Source organism: Rhamphochromis longiceps, linkage group LG14, assembly GCF_057381845.1.
Source record: "Rhamphochromis longiceps isolate RC_006_pf linkage group LG14, R_longiceps_female_GT1.1, whole genome shotgun sequence".
NCBI lineage: Eukaryota > Metazoa > Chordata > Actinopteri > Cichliformes > Cichlidae > Rhamphochromis > Rhamphochromis longiceps.
The window spans coordinates 42,182,686-42,198,651 of NC_140570.1; the positions used below are offsets into that span (position 1 = coordinate 42,182,686).

Here is a 15,966-nt window from a genome sequence, read left to right on the forward strand (position 1 = left end):
CAGGAAACCAGTTGTTTATTGGAAGACAATCTTGGGAGCAAAAATCCAGCTGATCACACTTATGCAATTTAATATATGACATCATATACATCTCAGTACGTTAATAATTTCAGCCTTTAAGGCCTCCTGCATTTCCACTATTGGTACTTTTGTGCATTCCTGATTCAATCCTCCTCTCTCGTTCATGTTCCAACCCTTTGTCCAAAAAAGTGCTTCCTATGTTTGACTAGGTTTTCAGTAGTTATGGCACACAGCAGTTAACCAAATAAATTAACTTAGCGCAAAGAAACTTTGTACCCAACTGCTTACAGTACTTCATGCTACGAGATATATTGCATCTGATGCTACAGAATGCTTGGTGGAAAAATAGCAATAAAAGTCAGAATCCATAAAACATAGAAGTGAGATTTAGCCCAGAGTCCTTGTTGGGGTGATTTGAAAAAAAAAGTACACCAAGTAATATTTTTAGCATATTTTTCTTCAAATTATAAATATTTACAAGGATTTGAATTTTCTGAAAAACATAAGAATCACTTTTCAGGCATTTTTGCTAAACTGTGTAAAATTTTCTCCTGTCACGAGTAGCCATTCCTTAATTTCTAAGTACCATAGACCAGCGGTCCCCAACCCCCGAGCCATGCACTGGTACCGGTCCGTGAGTCGTTTGGTACCGGGCCGCGAGTGTTGAGGTTCAGGTGTGCAATTTATGGTTTACCGGGGGTTTTTTTCTTCGTTTTATCGTTCATATTTATTGTTTTTATCGTTACCTCAGTTCCCCTGTGTCTTTTCCCGTGTGTTATGAACACATTTTAGTTATTTAGGGCCGGTCCGTGGCACAAAATGAATGAAATATTGCAGAAAGACTGATGGAAGATGGAAACTTTTTTTCCCCTTCACATAAGAAAGAACACGCTTTTGGTCGATTAAATGTCTACTAAAACTTAAACACTGTAAAGAAGTGGCACACAGGAATTATGGCAACATCACATTGAAAGTTTGTAAAATTCATATAGAGAAATGGTCCTCATGCTAAACTTTCACCACGTTGAATGTCCATGTTTTTAAAAAAAAACTAACAAAAACAAAAAAACATCAATTGTTTCCAAACCACCTCATCACTCGTCTCCTTAAAGCCATCTATTTTTGAGTCTTATTTCAAAAGCTAAGGAGCCCCCGCATCATTGATTGTCCACTGGCCAAGGTAACGTCAGGTGACAGCTCTTGGAAATAGCCTTTGTAATTGGTCCCAATGAAACTGGCCAGGCGATCACTGCTTCATAGTGTTCTTGATGGTCCACCTCTGCCCCGAGCAGGGCTGCAGGACCAGCAGGTGGCCGGAGTAAACATTAGCCGGCACCACCTCCAGACAGCGTCCAGTAGCCCGATTTATGATCGATTCGTTCTGCAAGGCAGAAGGAGATACAATACTTTGGTTTTAACAGATTTCACAGATGGTCTGTGAACAATGCGTGATGGTGACAGAACAGTATGTAACCAGACCGGGCCTTATGTGAACTGTTGCAACCTCTTTCTTAAACAAATGGCACTAACTTTTTACCTTACATCTATATAAAATAAGTAAGGTCTCCCTATTTCCCTAAGACTTCTACGTCTGCAGGACTCTTCACTGCTTGTCCTGCTGTGTGACAAAGAATCGATGTGGCAGAAGGTCTGCAGCATCACTGTTCAAGCTCTCCTCTTCCCGTGCTACAGGCTGTAACTCTTTAGTTTTTAAAGGTTACCCAAACAGAACTAAAAGACCAACAGAAAATTGACTTACAAAAGGTTTTTCACATTAAAAGAAAAAGAGAATCAATGCCAAAGTAAAAGGTATATTGAGTCGCTTGTTACCCTTTAAGCAGTCTGGGTTTAGTTGTCTTAAGAGGACCCCTTATTTTCTAGCATAAATATAATTTTACAACAGTTATTGTTCATATTAATCATAGCCAAAGTCTCAATTTATGTGCAAATAATCCCCGTTAACCAGACTGCTTTGATTTCAGTAATAGCAGAGATGATATCCTAATATAGTCATCACAAACAGACAGATCTATCTGTGAAGTCCTACTGGCCCCGGTGTTAAAACCTTCTGTTTGTGAGGGTTTTAACACAAAGAAAGGTGGCTTCAACGGAGGTATTCGGAATATAAAGGCGGTTCTGTCAGATAAAGCATGAACTACGGGGCTGCAGCAATGCTGAGTATGAGAGAAATGAAGATTCATGCAAAGCTACTCTCATATTAGAGTCCAAGAGAAAAAAGAATGGACCCAGACATGAGCTCAATAGGTCCCTTTTAAAATCTGACATATAGATACTTTTCCTCTCAACTCTATGCCAGTAAATTTTAGTTTCTCTTATAAACACTCAGTTATATCATTGAAAAAGAGATTTCTTTACACTTCTGACCTGAGAGAAATGCCATGTCTTCTGTTTCACGTTGGTCACCTTTTCACAATTGAGGAGCTGAGGAAAGTTGCTCATCTGATCGTACACCACACAACGAGTGTCCTCACCAGTGCTGCCTAGGGGTCCCAGAAACAGCTGACCTTCTTTAGTGTAGCGTCCTAACTAAGAGGAAAACAGATACGTCACACATACAGTAAACGGAAAGTTACTGAACTGGCTGAGTGAATACTCTTCTCTTTATTAGCTAACGATGAAATAAGTATGTGATGATGTACAAGTTGAAGGTAACCTGGCAGGAATTTTCCTTGATTATGCAAGCTGTTGGGTTTTTTTTTTGCTGCTTTGAACAAGAGGATGGTGTTGTTCCCAATACTGCTGAGAGGCAAAACATGTCTTTGTTCTTCACTGAGTGCTAAACACAAAGATTTTCCTGTACATCACTGCTAATCACAGTGTTGTTTCAGCAGAGTTCTAACCCACATATAGCCCTAACATTTTATATACACCAAATTCTGCAGTTTTCTCAACTTGACAGAAAGAAAAAGCAGAAGTGAGTCAGATTCTTCCCGCTCTGTTTTCTAACCTTTGTGTCTTTCACTTCAGCTTTTTCGTTCAGATTAATAGTAATTTCCACTTTAGCAGTGCAGATAAAACAGTTCCTTTGGTTGCATCTAGCTCTGAGGCTTTGAGTGTGCTGACGATAAAGACTGATTGGGAAATTGTTTATATCGCATTCTGTTCCTAACAAAGCATGAATAGTGGTTGCAATGCCTTGCAAAAGATATAAAGATAAAGCTTTCCATCAACCACCCAGTCAGCCCAGTTTGGGTCTTTTTGCAGAGTAACTGCATCCTGTTTGCAGTACATCATACAAAAGTTAGGTGATTTAACAGCGTTTGGACTCAAAATCTTAAAAAATCCCACTTGTGGTCCCTAGATGTCACTGCTTCTTCTTAAGAACAGAGTATTTATTAAAATGTTTTTCTAGTATCTTTGACCACTACAAGTTACATTCATCTTTTCACAGATATTCATATCGCACTTTATTTTATGCACTTATGTGCTTTATCTGTTTTGCATACACACCTACAGCCAGTCACCATTTAACCTAACGTGCATGTCATCGGACTGTGGGAGGAAGCCGGACTACCTGGAGAGAACCCACGCTAAGACACCATGGGGTCGCTTTTATCTCCGTGGAAGTGCAAGTGTGAAAAACTGGTGGTCTAATAAAAACTGAAGACTTTTTGTTCCATCAGAAGGATAACTTTAAAAAATGCAACTGAAGCATGTCTTGTGAAGAAAGTGTGATGCGGCTGTTCGATTTGTATTGTTGATTGTCATTTATGCTTAGAAATATTTACTTATATATGCTTAGAGTTTTGTAATTAATTGTAGATTGGTAGAGGTTTTGATCCTTGATAGTCTGCAAACTGTGTGTGTATTAGACAGCACTTTGGGAGCATGAGAGGTCATACCGTGTTTTATTGTTTTATGGTAGGATTAACGTAGTTGCGTCTGTTCTAGTCTAGTCTTTGTTTAGATGAACTGCAGGACTTCCTCACCGTGTTATCTAGGATGAACCATCTAGGGTGAGGGGGAGGCTACCCTCTTCCTGACCAAGGATGTTTGACCCTTTGATCAGCAGTCCACACACACACACACACACACACAGACACACACACACACACACACACACACACACACACACACACACACACACACACACACACGCACGCAGTAAGGATGGGCGGACATGTCTCAGCCTCCACCACTCTCAGCACTGGAGCCCCCCAGGGGTGTGTTCTGAGCCCCCTGCTGTACTCTTTGTACACATATGACTGTGTGGCCACTACCAGCTCCACCACCATCATCAAGTTTGCTGACGACACCGTCGTGGTGGGCCTGATCTCTGATAACAACGAGACGGCCTACCTGAAGGAGATTAGGAATCTGGAGAACTGGTGCCAGAGGAACAACCTCCTTCTAAACGTCAGTAAGACAAAGGAGCTGATAGTGGACTTCAGCACTAAGCAGGAGAGGAACTACCAGACCCCCGTCATCAACGAGTGCCCAGTGGAGAGAGTGGACAGCTTCAAATACCTCGGAGTTCACATCACGCAGGACCTGTCATGGTCCTGTCACATCAACACCGTGGTGAAAAAGGCCCGTCAGCGTCTCTACCACCTCAGACGCTTGAGAGACTTCCAACTGCCCTCCAAAGTGCTCAGGAACTTTTACTCGTGCACCATAGAGAGCATCCTGGCGGGAAACATCTTAACCTGGTTCGGGAACAGCACCATGCAGGACAGACGAGCTCTACAGAGGGTTGTGCGGTCAGCTGAGCGCACCATCCGCTCCGAGCTCCCTGACCTGCACTCAATCTACAGCAGGCGGTGCTGGACCAAGGCCAGGAAGATCGTGAAGGACCTCAGCCATCCCAACAACAGACTGTTCTCTCTGTTGAGGTCAGGAAAGCGATTCCGCTCCCTGAAGACCAACACAGAGAGACTGAGGAGGAGCTTCTTCCCGCAGGCGATACGGTCTCTCAATCACACCACCACACAGTACTGACCCACACATACAGTTCTTACACACACACTGGACTTTCTGGACTTTGTTTTTGCACAACACTGGTCACTATATTCTTCATTTCCGGTTAATACTTGTACAGCTGCTGTTATTGTGTATATATTTATTTATATTTAGATTTCTTCATACATTCTTATATAGTTCTATACTGTGTATTGGTGTATTTTGTTGTACAGTTATTTTATTTTCAACTTTAATTTATATATTTTATCTTATTCTTCCCAGTTAAATTTACCCTTCATTCTAATTTGTGTTGTACAGTTATTTCATTTTTAACCTTAATTTATATTTTATTCCTTCCTAGTTAAATTTACCCCTTTTTAATTTTTCATATTTATTTCCTACCTTATTCATAGCCTTTCCTTTTTTGTTTTCTTTAGGTCACGAGCAGTTGTCCAAGCATTTCACTACATATCGTACTGTGTATGACTGTGTATGTGACAAATAAAATTTGAATTTGAATTTATTACTCTTTGTGTGTATGTAGACGTCATATGTTAACGAACTTATGCATATTCATGTAACCTCAATAAAAGGACAGTGGTACGGGAGGACGGACGAGAGCAACTGGGGCCAAGCGAAGGAACGGCGATTGTCCGGTTCTCTCCCGTGCACGAGTAACATGAAGCTTGCCTACTTCGTGTCTTGCTTTGCAGTGTAATTATATTGCCTTTAACGTTCCAGCGGATGGGTTCAAGCTACAAACCTATCAGCGGCACTCATTTTTCCAGAATTGAATTGAAATTTTAGCTCCTTTAGCATTTTACCACTGAAGCCTTGACTTTCTGCCTAAAGCACCTGTTTACCACTGTGAGCTAAAAAGAGAGGCCCTTAGGGCTGAAGGGATGAAGAGCTGACACTGGCTGACTCAGGGCTTCAACACAAAAAGTGCAAGACACAATTTTATTCTGACAGCAGAACTCGCTCCTTGGAGGATTTCAGCTGAGCCTGTGATTGAGACACAGCTGCAAATCACATCACCGGAGAAGCTCACTGTATGTTTTCATGAGAAAGCAAAGCAACTGGAAAAAGATGGAGTATACTCTTTAGTATGGTGGTGAGGAAGAGTGTTGTACCTGAGGACCCCACCCATGGCATGGGTGCAGGGTGGCTGTGTGGTTCTCCTTCACACCCTGATCCATACACAGGTGGCTTGCTTTAGAATTGCGGACCTTAAATACACAAAAAAAAAGAGTCAGACTTAATTCATAAAATATGAATATTCCCCAAAATAATTACCGATTAAAAATGTATAAAGGCTAAAAACAAGGATGTGTCAGTGTGGATCAGACAAAGTTCTAAATCTCATTTATTTTCTATTAACAGCTGAGAAGATGTGGATGTACATGCTGTCTGAGTCCCTGCTTTCTTGTTATATTTTGGTCTGTGGAGGAGATACAAGTTTCTTAGGACTTTGTGTAAGTATCATTTATTTAATTTCAGTGGTTTAATTTGTACATCAGATCTTACATCTACAAACTTACTTTTTCCTGTGTCTTTGTCCTTCATGGCTCACCTCACCGTAGAACAGCGTATCGTTGTACCTCCTCATCTCTGGGTAAACGTTGTCTAGGTACCAGTGAAAGCTCTTACATTGCAGACTCTTCCTCAGTGCAACCCTCTGTGATATGTCTCCGTAATCAATACCGTGGTTCTGCAAGAGCAAAGGAAGTTATTATGCCTAAAGTCTCTACATAAATTGTGGAACCAAAAGAAAAACTGTTTGGCTCTGAACATGGACATCTGATAGTCACAAACAGACAAGCATGACTGACAGCATCCTCTCTAAGAGAGGTCTTGGTGCAGAAAAATGCCGTTCTCACCTCCATGGGGATGTTCCAGGCCAGGTAGACATTGGACTTGTACTCATCCATCCAGACCTCTGCCACACGCAGGGCATTAAGGCGTGTGTGGAAAGCTATGTTACTGTGGTAAGGTTTCTTCATTCGTGCAATATGAGCCACTCTGGAGCAAGGCAGCACCTCCATACTGCCTCCACACAGCCACACCTGTGGGTAGTAGGAGTATGAATTAAAGCTCACAATAATATACTGCTGGCTGCTGGGCAGCAGGAAATATAAATAGGCAGATGCACAGTCGCCGCGATGTCCTGATTTATAAAGTCAATTACAGCTAACAGCTGGAGCATAGAGCACCTGGAAGGACGTGTTTTCTTTGTGCTGGAACTAATGAAAGCTAAATCTGTACATTTAGAAGTCCTTCTCGGTTTTTCTTCTTGTTTTCTGTTATATAAAAAATATCTAATTGTTGCTTTTATTCATTTTTTTCTAGCCAACCTTAAGGGGCATCAAGAGGAGCTGAGGTTTTCGGCACTTCAGCACTGGGTTAACTTTTAAGCTCCAACTGTGAGTATACATACATAAATGCATGTTTTTTTACTTATATTGTTTGCTGTGACAACGTATCATCCAGAGCACTCTCCCAGTCAGCGAATACACCATGATGATTCCAGGCATGTCATTAAAGATCAACAAGAAGAGACGGTCAGAAGCACAAGTCATGCTTGAAGATGTGGCCAAAACATCTTCTACAGTTCACCATGCTATTTCCCAGCTTTGATGTAGGACAGCGGGCCAGAACAATAAGACATGAATGCTAGCATAGCCCCAAGAGCTACACAACAACAGAATAAAAAAAGAAGCATAAAAGCAAGCAGTTTACACAATCATAAAAGCATAAGACAACAAGTGAGTTTTGAGTTGGGACTTAAAGAGAGAGATGGAAGAGATATTTCTTAAATCAGGAGGTAGGGAATTCCAGAGTCGTGGAGCAGAGCAGCTGAAAGCCCTGCTCCCCATGGTGGCAAGACGGGGGGAAGGGACGGAGAGAGAAAGGGAAGAAGAAGATCTAAGACATCGAGATGGGGCAGTGATCTGAACCAGATCAGAGAGATATGGAGGAGAGAGATGATGAATAGCCTTAAATGTGTACAAGAGTATTTCTTCTTCCTGACCAAGATTCGTTCCTTTTGTTGCTTCTCATTAACAGAGGTCAAAGAAAGTATAATGATAAAGTGGAGAACTACTGGACATCATTCATTTTTGGTGCTAAAGGTTTAAGAATTAACTGCAGCAGAAGAGCTTCACCTGCTTGTGAAGTGGTTTAGAAAAGAAACCTCAGAGCATGAAGGTTGAATCAATTATCTCCTCATACAAACCACCCAGCAGCTGAGCTGAAAATGATATCAGAATGGCTAGAACAATGTTATGGTGCATCTAGAGCTACTGAAACAGCTCTTAATGCAAAACTTTAAAAAAGAGCTTTTTGACCTAGCAGACTTGCTATTGAAGAAATAGGAAGCTGAACAAGATAACTTCCTCCCAGGATCCTCTCTGGAAACAGCCAGTGGTACTCATCCCTTTTTCCAAAAGCTTCTACACAACCTCAGGAAAAATGGACATGCCCAAATAAGGGCATCATGTAGCTACAATCTCTAAGTTGATCAGTGGTGGAATCCAATGACCTAGCTGTAATCCTTACTTCATTCACAATGATAGCCATCAAAATCAGCAGGTCAAGACTGAGGTATCCTCTGCAGGTTTGGAGAACAAATGTGCAAAGCCAGCAACTGACCAATTAGGAACTATCCCAGCCACAGAAAAACACAGCCCTTAAACAAACACAGAGGCTTCAGAGGAAAACCCCTTGAAGAACAGATGAGAACAGGACATGGTGCTGTGAATTCATTCATGCAGGACTGTGAGTGAGATCAAACCACTGGACCCTGAATTGACCTCTCACTGTTAGGTAGAATTGTTGTGCACATCCACAAGCTTCAAAAGGAGATTAACTGCTCTCATAATGAATAATTTACCCAGAAAGTGGATCTCGGCAGGGTACTCACAGAAGAACTGAGCATCAAAATGGAAAAGAAAGAAGATTTAAGACACGTTAGGCATGGTTGTTGTTGACAGAAGGACTGGTCTGAGTATTTTGGAAACTCCTGATCTACTAGGATATTTCTGTATTACCATCTCTAGGGTTATCCCAAGGGATGGTCCAAAAAAGAGGAAATATCCAATGAGAGACAGTTCTCTGGGTGAAAATATCTTGTTGATACCAGACCCGACCAGAGACTGCTTTGAGCTGACAAGAAGGCAACAGTAAAACAGATAACTTCTTCTTAAAAACCACTTTTGCATTACTTTGAACCGTGAACCTTGAAGAATTTGGGCTAGAGCAGCAGAGGACCATATCAGGTGCTACTCTTGTGAGCTAACAGGAAAGTCTCCACAGTCAGGGGATCTCAATCAGATAGATCACCTTTGGTATATGACGCAATGGGAGATTCCCATCGTGAATGCACAGCTGACAAATCTGCATCAACTGCATGAGGCCATCATGCCACGATCAATCTTTGAGGAATGTTTCCAGTACTTTGTTGAATCTATGCCATGAAGAATTAAAACAGCTCTGAAGGCAAAAGAGTGTCCAACCTAATACTGACAAGGTGTATCTAATAAAGTATCTGCTGAGTGTGTCCAACCCACGAGCCTTCTGCTGTGAACATAATGAAGACATGGATATCCAAGCTATCTGAACCCACGTCAAAGTGATGTGAGCGTAACAGAAACTTCAAACTGACAGGTCGCCAAACAATTGCACAGATGCAACCTATTTCACTCCTGACAAACATTCCTACTGGATAAAAAGTAGGTCCGTCAGTCTTTCTTCACACTGGGAACAATATGAAACATGTTCCATCCACAGATAAGGAGCACTACAAACAGAAAATGGGCACATAGGTTTTAAAGATAACCTATGTGTTTCTGTTACCCAAGGACACGGGTGCTAACCAACAGAGGGTATGCCAAAAAAAAACATTTTACTGCTCTCTGCCACACTCTAAGATAAATAAGCAGTACTATGATTTCATGTAAAAGATGTTGGACAACAACCATGCAAAATTGCCCCATAGAGGTGCTGATATCTACCGCTTAACATTCATTATCCCAAGAATCCTGTTAAAACCCAAACAGTCATTGATTCAAGTGCTTGTTATGAAAGAGTTTCTCTGAATGAGGGCCTTCTCCCTGGACACATCCAAACAATCCTCTTGTAAGGGTTGTAGTGAAATGTAGAAATGTTGTTGTCGCAGGGCAACTCTGGATATGTGTCCCACTGCTTTGTAGTAAAAGAGGAACAGAAAGAAATGTGGTTCTTGAGATGTGACATTGTGGGCTAGATTCATGTCTTTGCTAATACTTCATCTCCAGCAGTTGTAATATATTTATAGGTGCGTTGAAGCTGAATTTTAGCTGTTTTATTGCATCTGTACACGTTTACTTATCTAGACTTAATTTTGGGGGGAATCTTGATATTTTTGATGACAAGATATAAGAACTTTCCATTTCAGATTCAAGTTATGACCAAGTCAACTCAAAGACAAGGCAACCGTTTTTGTCTTTCTAAAAATATTTGATTGTTTAGCTTGCTGGATAAAAGCCAACACACTCGGGTTGTGAAAATGTTTGACGTTATTTTTTCAGGAAAAATCTAATAACCTTGCAGAAAAACAAAAGACTCTCCAATCTCTCAAAATGTACAGAAACAAACTCCAACCTTCCTGCTCTGCTCTACGTGACCTATTTATCTCCATTGCCCTGCTGTGAGCTGCTCACACAGGACTGGTCCTCCAGGACTCTTAATGGGGCCTCATCAGTGGTGCCACGCTACGGTGGCCACTGCTCCACTTAAAACCTACAGGGGTAAAGAGGGAGCAGGAACAAGAGGAAACTGGGTGACACACAAACCCTGATGCCTAGTTCGATGTTCTCCCCTCCGTAGACGTCCATGCCTGAGTCGAGTAGACCGAGTTCTCCAAAGTAGTCCCGATTGGCCACAAAGGAGCATCCAATCATGGCAGGCGTCCTGCAGCCAGGAAAACACACTATCATGTGACACTGAGCGTTTGCAAACACCAGAATGTGTTTTTTTGTGGCTTTATCTGATGTTTATTTTGGAGTACTTTTCTACAACCCAAATCTCCACTATGCAAAGTTTCACACTTTATATTTCAGCCTATTATGTGGAGGGTAAATCTAAACATTTTTGTGCATACTCATGCAATTTATTCTTATTTTTAATTAAAGAATGGAAGGAAATCCAATTTAACACAAATATATGGGTGATAATCAGATAATTAAAATCCTATTTTCACCACTCTCTAATTTAGGCTGTAATTTTTTTATTGCTTTAATGAAGTCTGGTTTCCCATCAGGAGCTTTTTTTCTTGTTTTCCCCTAATCTTCCCCAAAACTAAAAAAAGAACTTGGTGGCAGTTTTATTGAAAATCTTAAAGAAGTGGAAAAAAATACATCTCAGAAGTGTGAGATCTGTGTTCACGTTTAAATGGGAGAAGCTGGCATACCTTATTGGTGCAGACATGTCTCCCTCCTCCCACCACTCTTTGGGTGGATTAATGTACATGCACCACAGTTCCCAGTTGTAGCCATGGCCAGAGTTCTCATAGCGCTCCACCTCAAAGGTATCGTGCTTGATGTTGTCGATTGACGGCAAGATAATCCTCTTGTGGTTTTCTTTTATTCTAGCTAGAACTGGTTCTGACCTGAAAAAAGTGCAAACACACACACACTCACACATTTAGTTGACTTTACTTTGTGCAGAAACAAAGTTTATAACATCTTTTAAGAGCACCACTTTTTTCATCCACTTCAGTCAAATAGAAAGTTCCTTGTGTCGTCCCAGTTTTATCACTAATTCTGTTTGATTCAGCCGAGTTGAGCTCTGCAGGGGGCAGTGAGAGAACTGCACGGTATACCTTAAGTTATGCACTGAGCTCGAAAATGAGATCCACAAAAAGACATCAACAGGATGTGGCAGTTGTCTTAGCGGGGTTAATAAGGTCCCTCATTGCATGCTAATTTCTTGACAGTATTTAGCCTTTGATTCAGTTCACCACCAAGCGCTCAGCTTTTTTGAATTAGTACAAAACCTTCATTTTTTATGGTTACTAAAAATTTACTTTTACGACAAGTTCTCCAAGAGGGGTCCTGTTTTGGTGTGTGTTTTATGTGTGCTTGTGATGTTTTTTTTTAAATAAAATCCGTTCAACCTGATCCCACAGCCTCAAGTGTCTCATTTTAAAACTTCTCAGGCGTGAAATAGCTTGGCTCTTCCTTTTATGCAGCTTCAGCTATCCTTTGTCTTCTCTTTCCATGGTTTCTTTGCACTTTGTAGCACTCTTTTAACACTGATACCCAAAGCTCTATTATTGTCATTGTTGTTATCATGAATAAGTAGAGAGATACTCCCATACGGTTTATGACAAAATTTAATCCGAAGTGATTGATGGCCCTAATCATGACCTTTTGACCTCGCCCCTCCCCCCCGGAAGCGAGTAATGACCGTGACGAATTGCATCCGGAGAAGGGGGGGGCGGGAACCCCCCGACATCCGGAGAAGGGGGGGCGAACCCCGGAAGCGCGCCATCTGTCGCTAAGCGTGTCGAATTGCATCCTGAGAAGGGAGGGGGGGTAAACCTCCGGAAGCGCGCCATCTGTTGTTGGGAAAAAAAAAGAAAAAAGTTTTTAGAGGGAGGAGAATAAAAGCAGAGAGGAGGAGTTCACAATTTCTAAGCCTCAGACACACAAGATGGATTTCATTCTGCAGCCCAGCAGCTCTCCTGTGTCCGATGAGATCTGCTCTCCCAAAGAAGAAGGCTTTGAATATGCCATATTCAAATACAGCATATTTACTAAGGAAGGCCTCGATCCGGACCTTATGACACTTCCGGAAATACTCCGGAATTGTCTAGTCATTTTCAGACCTGATGCGTCATGTTCCATAAACATGAGGGGAGGGGTTTGGTTCCTGAAGCACAGCGGTGATGCAGCAGCTGATTTTGTGCTGTATAGAGAGACAGAGCGGCAGCTAGTTTTCCGCAAACTCATAGTCTGAATTCTGTTTCAATATTATGACGATTTTCTCTGTATTTCTTAATGGGAATAAAGAGTGACTTCCTGTAGAGATTTCAATAGTATTTTATTTTCCTATAATACAGACGCAGTAAAAAAAACCTTTAAGATGATCTGCCTAGCAACAAATTGCATTTTTAGGCTACACCATAGCTTGTGATGAAAAGAAGAACTTTCTATCCGCTTGTAACCTACAGGCTGCCTACCCCGTATGTGTAAAAATGAATAAATATCCCTTAGTGAATACTTTTCTTTGAATACTACTTTTCCTTTTGAGAATCCCTTTTACAAGGGACTGAAAAAACAAACCATAATTGCCGTGACAGGCGATCTTGTTTCACACACACACACACACACACACACACACACACACACACACACACACACACACACACACACACACACACACACCGCGGGTCAAGGAGGAGTGAGATATCAGATATCAGTTTTTTCTCAATGCTTATAACCTATAACGCGCCCCCCAAAACAATATTATTATTATTAAAACATCTATAAGGTAGGTTTTGCGCAGCCTGCTCCTTGTCAGACCAAAGTTTTTTTCTTCATTACTTTTAGCTACTTTTACACTGGGTTTTCTCAATAGACAGAAAATGAAAATGAGGAGTCAACAGCCGATATTATCATTGCTTGTAACCCGGTAAATAATTTCGTACATCTCCCCATAAAATAAGCCTTAGTGGAAAAAAGCTCATATTCGAATACGTTTATTCCCCTCTGTGGGAAAGAGTTTTTTTCTCAGAGTCAACCATGAGGCGAGTTTTGTCAACAGCAATTGTCCATTTGGTAAAACAAATATCCGCCTCTAAGTCGTATTTTACCGTTGCAGAATGTGGAAAACAGACAGCCCTCACAGGAGGCACCCAGGGGCCCACCTCACACACCATAGTTAAAATATTTAAATTTCAACTAAATTTGTAGTAATGATCGGATTTCCTCACTTATCTACACCACACTCCTTGATTTCTTATCGTTTCTTATCGTTCCTCTGTCCCTTAATAGAAACTATCCTCCCTTTCAGTTGTCTTTTGCACTTCCATATCGCAAAGCAGTTACTGTAGGTTATTTTCTGCTTATGCATTAATGTAATTAATTAACTTATTTATCCTTAAGTACGGTAATGACTTGAGTTCTAATGCTTTTTGTCTCTTGAGTTAGCCGTCAATGTGGGATTTTTTTACCCTTTTGTTCAGTTAAAGCTGCCTTTCATTCTTCAACGCAGCTTAAACTCTAATAGGTAAGCTTTCTTGTAATTTCTTAGTTCTGCAGGCTTCTTGAAAGACATCCGAGACTCTTCTTTGGATGCTGGATGCCTTTTGTTTTGTTTTCTGTCAAGATGATCCCACACTGCTTCGATTATCTTGAGGTTCGAACCCTGGAGAGATCAATCCATGACTGATGCGTTGTTTCATCCAGGCATACTTTGACTACAATGGCAGTATGTTTGCGATCATTGTCGTACTGAAAGTTGCTGCCAATCAGACATTACTTGGTATTACATGGTCGATCAAAATCTGGTGGAACTTTTCTACATTCATAATTTGATTAATTTGGATAAGAGCTCCAACAACACTGGCTGAAATCCAGCCTCAAAGCACGGTAGAGTATCCACGCTGTGTTAAAGACGGCTATAGACATTCACTGTTGTATCTCTCTTCGGACCTCTTCCATGCATATTTCAAATTTGGATTCATTACTCCATAAGACATATTACAGCTGATTTCTTTTTCCAGTCAATTTCTTGTGTAATTTGGCACACCTCAGCCTTATTTTTCTCTGTTCTCCTTCCTTAAGAATGGCTTATTAACAGCCACCCTTCCAACTCAGATAACTTTTGATGAAATGTTTACAGCACTTGAGTTACTCGCCACGGCCATCCTAAATGCTAAGAACACTAAACTTTAATTCTAAATTACGTTAACCAGAAAAAACAAGCCAAAGTCGAGATGTTGCTGAGCTGACCTGTGCTATGCTATGCCTTCTAAAGCACGTATAATGTAAACAGAACTGGTCTTTGCACAGAAGCCTGTGGAGCTTCATAATTAACCTCAGTGTGTGAAGAGCACTCTCCATTTAATAATAGCTGTAATAAAATGTTATGGCCGACGGTGTTAAACGCTGCACTTGGGTCTAGCAGGGAAGATTTCAACTTTTCAATACGAATGAAGGCTGAAAACTGATTAGATTAATGTCTGATGATCTTTTCTGTGCTTCTTCAAGTTTGTAACACCAAACATATTAAAGGATGATGTAAGGCTCACAGGAAGAGTTTAATTAGACACACATTTACTATTTTCTTTATACTCTTTCTTTCTTGACATGTTTAATATGATTACTATCAGAGGAGAAAATGACCCTTGTGTAGTTTAAAAAAGTTTTATTTAATCAAACTGTAATGTTGTTGAACTCTGACGGACGTGTCTTTTAATCTTGTCAACAAATCCTTAATCATCTAAATCTGCCATTTATCATCTAGTAAAATGTTCCCTCTGCTTCTGCTGCACATCTCCCCGGACACTCTCCGCTTCACCTGTCCTGTGCAGGTGGTCCAACCCCTGCCTGCCTCCTTAAACTGGGGTGTTTAAATCTCTTTACCTCTGTTGTGAACTTCACACAAAGTTTGTGGTAACAAAATCAAACTGACGAGGATCTCGTTTGAAAAACACACACTCACGAGACAAAATAAAAACAGACTGCTCAAAGCAAAAGCAGAGCCCTCACAGCTGGTAGTACAAAACACAGCGACAACATGCGTATTAGATACCCTCAGTGCCAGAAGCATAAATATGAAAAAATGTGATCACCAAGAGTATCCTAACAACGGCGTTGAGGTGGGTGTTACAGTAAAAAAAAAAAGTAGCCAAATTTTCATCTGAAAATGTTGAATTTTAGTAAAAACAATGCTCTGTAGTTTGATACTGTCGTTACAGACTAAGCAGATGTTTAAAGCCTTCGGACGCTCATTTGAAACGCACTCATTCTCCTTATCAGC

General features: G+C 40.9%; 1 long non-coding RNA gene and 1 pseudogene across 1 annotated transcript; one reads left to right on the plus strand and one right to left on the minus strand.

Annotated features, from left to right (window-relative positions):
• The window catches only part of LOC146654873 (polypeptide N-acetylgalactosaminyltransferase 17-like), a 29,678-nt pseudogene continuing 13,712 nt past the window's right edge, over positions 1-15,966 (minus strand).
• Positions 4,492-7,863, plus strand: LOC146654874 (uncharacterized). The gene is made up of 2 exons (XR_014907362.1): positions 4,492-6,416; positions 7,291-7,863. It is a non-coding gene; the product is annotated as an uncharacterized LOC146654874 (long non-coding RNA).